Source organism: Rhamphochromis sp. 'chilingali', assembly GCF_963969265.1.
Source record: "Rhamphochromis sp. 'chilingali' genome assembly, chromosome: 19".
Lineage (NCBI taxonomy): Eukaryota > Metazoa > Chordata > Actinopteri > Cichliformes > Cichlidae > Rhamphochromis > Rhamphochromis sp. 'chilingali'.
The window spans coordinates 12,005,061-12,011,386 of NC_137946.1; positions in this window are offsets into that span (position 1 = coordinate 12,005,061).

A 6,326-nucleotide genomic window follows, 5' to 3' on the forward strand; every position below is an offset into this window, starting at 1 on the left:
GAAATTATCTTATGGCCCTTCCCAGCTTGATGGCCAGCAACAGTTGTTTCTCTAAGATCATTACTAATGTATTTCTTCTTTGGGGTTTTTGGGTTAACAAACACCTGAATGCTCCTAACTGCAATATTAATTCCTAAAGATCTACTTATTTTTTTTCATCACCTGAATTTACATAATAAAATTCCTGTTAAGAACCAGATGGTTTGTTAACATGTCGTGTCATGGAAAACCTTAGAACTGAAAGAGGGTGTACTTTCTTTTTTCGCATGACTGTACGTACTGTTGGCAAGTGCTTCTTGAAAGGATGCTACTGGGTTCCTCTCTATAATATTTTAAGACTTACCTTATCATGTAAAGGCCCCTGAGATACCTGGAGCTCTCTTAATAAAACAAAAATGAACTAAACTGAATAAAGGGAAAGCAACTGCAGGCTCTTATTTAACCACTCAGAAAAAACCTTCAGTATATTGTTTTATAAAGAAAAATGAAAAAACAATTGATGTGCACATTTTATGACATCGTAAAATGAGGATGTAATGTAATGTACACAAGCAATACTGTGTGGGTCCATTGCTGAAGCGATTATTAACTGCTACCACAACCAGAGTTGGAAAAAAAATATGTGACTGTTTTTCATCTGAAGTCAAAGAAACTTTCTTTGTTTAGGTGCTTGAAACAGGGAAAAAATGCAATATAATACAACTGGTCTGAACCATCCTTTAACTAACACCAAATTCACTTACAACAGTAAATATATCTGTATAACCTTTTACACAACATTCAGATTGTCTGGTTTATTCAAACAACTAACACAGAGACTGTATCGACAGAATGCGGCAGGATTCAGCCCAGTTCTTCATCCTCTTTGCTTGATATAAAACACAGGTGCCTGTTAGTGCTTCTATGCTTGTCTGTCACTTAGGACGGCTACATGTTGTAAAGCAGTTTTTAAAAAATCAAAAACAAAAAGTAACACAACAAGCTTCTTAAAATAAAGGATAGACAATCCCCTGAAACATCCTCCCCCTCCTAGAAAAATGAATGACCCCCAAATGCTGCTTTTAAGACAAATAATCAATGCATTTAAGCATGTGCAATATGGGCAAAGCCTTTAAAAGATGTTCCTTTGGAAATACATGTTCTGCTATACCAACACCGGTAGCATCAGCTCTGAGTTAGCTGTAAATCCCATTTTGTACCACGCTAACTTCATTGTGCTAACAGTGTCTGAGGTTAAGCACTACATATTCCCTCTGCTTAGTATGCGCCTGTTGAAATGGCTTTTCTAAGCACTGACAAACAATCATTTAGTTAGCGGTTTACTCTTTGCAATAAATAATTCTTACCCAGCGCACTGCTGAGAGAAAAACTGACTGGGTATCCATGCACGTGCACTCAGTAAACCACCCATAATAATGTGGGAATATAATTGGTTGGTCTGGATTTCGCAGGTTGAGTAGAGGGGCTGTATGGCAGGGATAATCTGTTCAAGCAGGAATAAATGATGCTCACTGACTGTGCCAGACAGGTAAAGGGTGACCAGATCCCAACAAACTAAATGTGGGACAAGCTCAGTGTATGTGTGGCACAAAGTGTGACATGTTAGCAATGCTGGGAGGCATTCAAATATTTAAATCCAACTTTCCAACTCTCTTGCTCAGTAAATGCAAGAAAAATAAAAGGAAGCTGAAGTTTGGGGCTAAAAATGCTATGCAGTACTATTTAAAGTGGGACATCTGTTCACCTGAGACAGGGATGAACCAGGAGAAGAATTAATCAGCACCAGACCCAATGAAATAGTCATATAATATTTCCGGGGAGTGGCATGTATGTGTGTCTGCCATCACCGTGGCGCTCCACATTTATAGGTAATCTTAGAGTAATCTATTCTCAATCCTAAATAACGTGACGGTTTGAAGGCTTTCTGAAACTCACCCTTATGTTAATAATTATGTGCCTCTGGTCTTTTAACAAAGGCTCAAAGCAATATAGCTATTACAATGCTATTCTAAAGATATAGATGTATGTTTCTGTGTATGTATTATCCATATGAGTGTTGGTTTTCCATTGTTCAGCTAAGTTAACCAAACAGATGGTTAAAGGCTGTTGTTGAACACTGATGATGATGGTTTTTTGATTGCAATTGATGGTAACAGATGAGTGTTACAGAAAAAAATATGCTTATTTGCTTGTCCTCCTGTGAGTAAAATGATAAAATTGGTATCACTCTTTCACAAAGCTACTACCACCAAGTCAGTTAGCTGAACTTACCTGGCTTTTTCCAAATGTGACAGCACCTCAAAAGGTTTATCAATTCTGATGAACACATGTGAGTGTTTGTATCAAAGCACCCATCTAACTCTCAGCAAGAGAACAAGCAAACTGATTTCTCATTCTCAAAACCTTTGAAAAACATATTGCAAGTAAGCAAAGCGCTGGAAATATTATGGGCAATATTCATTTGATGTTCCAACTATGGTAACTATGTTTTGATTGCAAGAGTAAATCCACCTTAGAGTCAGATCTTAACTCCTAGGCTGTTGTTGTGACTTTGGAAACACGAAGGCAAAGTTGTGCAAGATCGTAAGTTAAAAAATATTTAATCGCAATAAATATATTTAATTGTAAAGGGTGGATTTTCTCTGAGTGTAAAAGATCCACTTCTGTCAGGTGTTGTTGGTTTTAAGGTTGTTGTTTTTTTCTTTTTCTTTTGTTTTATTATTGTGTCAATGAATTAATTAACTGAGGAAAATAAGCTTTAAGTGGATGTGCCCAAACAAGCTTTGGGTGAATGTAAGATGACAAGCGACTCTATGCAAATCACAACAGAACTGAATGTGAATTTGTTGTACTGTACCTTGACTTAACTGTGACAGCTCTGTATGCAATACAATAGCAGGGGATGTCGTGGATCAGGGAGTTTTAATGATGGCCCTCATATGGATAAGAAGCTGAAAGCTATACAATCCAATGGCACACGTTGTTGCTCTACATGTAAGTCGTATTAGACTTAGAGCTTATTTTGAGAGAAGTGCATGTTATGTTATATGGCAAAAGCCCAAAGAGTACACTTTAATGTAATGCATCTTTTTTAAAATTGCGTTTTTCTATTTCTTTTCCTTATAAGGATGTAGGGTGAATGGGGAACATCCAAAGGGGAGCACGGAGCTGACTGGAGCCCCTGTACTCGATCGGACCTCAGAAAACCTCAGAAAGTCATACTCAACCGCTGCTCTCAGTAGAAAAATACAGCTGTGATACTCTTGCTCGCCCTCAAATGATGTCCCCATTTCAACCTCTAATTCATGCATACCAACTCTTGATCTCTTTACTATAGAAAAATAAAGTTTTGGATATAAATCTGTCTCGTGCTGTTGGAAGTGATGCATCACTAAAGTAGATCTTTGACCTCACTGCCTCCTATTGGGCAGAGGGAAGAAGAACAATGAAAACTCACCATTTCTTACCCTAAAAAAAAAATCAAAGATTTGAAGATGCAGCAGTGGCGTATAAACACATGAACAGGGATGTGGATAAGAAATTCTCAGTGCATTGTGGGAAGTCCACCAACAGCCCAAACCTTTAGCAGCATAACTGAGGGATGGTCCAGGATCATCTGATGAAGTAGTAACTATACATTTCATCAAAGAGGACAGCTTTAAACCTAATCTTAAAAGCAGGGCGAGTCTGCCTGTTTCACAGGAGGGCTCTGCCTCTCATTCTACTATTAGAAACTCTAGGAACCACAGGTAAGCCAGCAGCCTGTGACCAAAGTGCTCCACTGGGATAATATGACAGCAAAAGACATGATTGGGCCTGATTATTTAAGACTTAGACGGATTTTAAATTCAGTTCTGGATTTAACAGAGAGCCAATGAAGAGAAGCCAAAATGGGAGAAATATGCTCCCATTTTCTAGTACCTGTCAGTACTCTCAATGCAGTGATCTGGATCAAGTGAAGGTTTATCAGGGGTCTTTTAGAAAAACCAAGGTAAAGCTATTCAGAGTAAGCATTTAGTTAAACACCGTGTTTCTGACATTTAAAGTGCCACCTATAATAACTTTAATAAGTGGAAGCAACAATATGTTTATATCCTTAAACTATCTTTTAATTTCTGCTTTAAGGGAACCTTTTTACATTCTGTGATTTTGATAGCTTTCTGGTCACAAAATGAGCTCATAGCCTGTGGAACACCATTAAATCTACATAATGGTTGCATAAAACTGGATTAAGTTTTAAAAATTGTATCACATTGAATTATGGGAAGTGTAATATCTGGAGGTTTGTGGTTTAAAGGGTACAAACATTTTTTTAATTTTCTCTCCAGACATTTTAAAGTTAAAAGTCAGATGGCAGAAATTTTAAATAATAAGATGAACATACATGACCTGATCCCTCAGAGCACTCAGGCTTCAGATGGTTCTATTTTTTGGTAACAGCAGAATAACATTTTAATAGCTTTGTTGTATTCTCTGTATTCTATATTACTAATCCACACCTATTTATTGTGCACAACTATAGTGGTTTTTAAATCAAACGATCAGTGGTTTTGCCAAAACAATATGTACTGATTGTTTAGGAATAACAGCCATCCCTATACACACAGTTTGTACAAAGTCTCCTGCTTTCAGAGGCTCAAAAGTAACTTAGCTTACTTAGTAAGTTAGCTGAGGCTTGGTCCTTCTGTCAAATTATATAATTAAAAGTATGAACTTGATTCCAAGGAACTTTTAATACCAGATCCAAAGATGTGCATATGTAAGTGAAGGAGGCCGAGAAGTTGCCAAAATAGTAAATCACTGTGAGGAGATTTGCTCAAATGAGCCGTTTACATGTCTGATGTTAGTTCCACCAGCAGATGTCAGTAGTGACCTGCATGTGGAATTAAATGTTCAAACCTCGGGTCAGATCAGAGCACAGCAGCCTCTGCAGACTCAGGGAGGGGTGGAGAGGATACCGGCTGACAGACTTCTCTCCAAGTTAAAACAGGTTCGACATAGACTGTTTTAATGACCCCTTTAGTGTCAAACACGCATAGATGCACTTGTGCCACTTCTATCATAGGCTGTTTCCTGTTTTGGATGCTACTGCAACTTTTTTGAATGTGGAAACTGTTATTAACATTTAGGAGATGATATTATTATTATTATTATTATTATTATTATTATTATTATTATTATTATTATTATTATTATTATTATTATTATTATATAAAAACAATATTTGGTCGGGTAGTTTCATTACAAGCACTTTTAATCAACTGTTTGCCGCAACAACAAAAGAGCAATAAAAAAACCTCTTAATTCCAAAGACCTCCAAGTTGTAACTCGAAATTAAAGTATCGTCACATCACATCATCTGATTCACTTCATAGTGAAGGGCAAGTCTTAATGTTTACCTTAAAAACCCAGAATCAAAAACGAAAAAAAACCTTGATAATAGATTTTTATTATTATTATTATTATTTTGTAATATGCAAAGTAAATTTGTCACTCCGTCACATTTTACACCGAATTTTGCTGAATTCGATTAATTTTCTATTGGGTTTTTTCATAAGTGTAGATCGTCGGTCTTTCTGTTGGCTTCTTGAATGCACACTGATGTGTAGCTCCAAGCAGAGGATCACTTTTCAGATTCACCGCCAGAATCCACAGTGACTTTAAATATTCCATGAACTGGGAGTGTCCTGCAACTTGCCTCTCTCCATTCATTTCTGTGAACAGTGGAACTTCACATCGCGACACGGAGCGGAGCGAAAGGGGCGAAGCAGCGATGTAGGAACTTAATCACAATCCGTGAGGGCTTCGCTCAAACCTTTTATCCTTCGTTTCATTTACCTGCGGCGCAGTCTAAAGTGTCATGCCCCACACCTTGCTACTACCTCCTCCTTTCTTTCAGTCTGCAGTGCATTTCTGTGCGCAAATGTCTACGCATATGCACGGCTCTGAAAGACAAAGAAAAAGAAATCAGTTGTGGCTTACTGACATCTGCAGCGTCTCGGCCCTGTGATTAAAGCCTAAACTGAAAGGAAAGCATAGTGATAGATTTCTACTCTCTAGGCGGCTTTTGTAGCTCCACATTGCGCAAAGAAAAGGCGATCACCAGGGGCGCACAGGTGGGTGCGCTCTCCAAAGGTGCCAACAGATCTGTGTGCGCAGCTCCACCGCTCAAACAGTGTGACAATTTGGACACAACTGGTCCATAAAACACACTGTTCGCCTAAAACTAACCATCGGCTTAGCTGCAATCCATCGTTCCGCTGTGTTTGATCAGTATAGGGAGGATGGATTTGTATGCACTGTAGTCTTGGGAGGAGAGGAGGGAC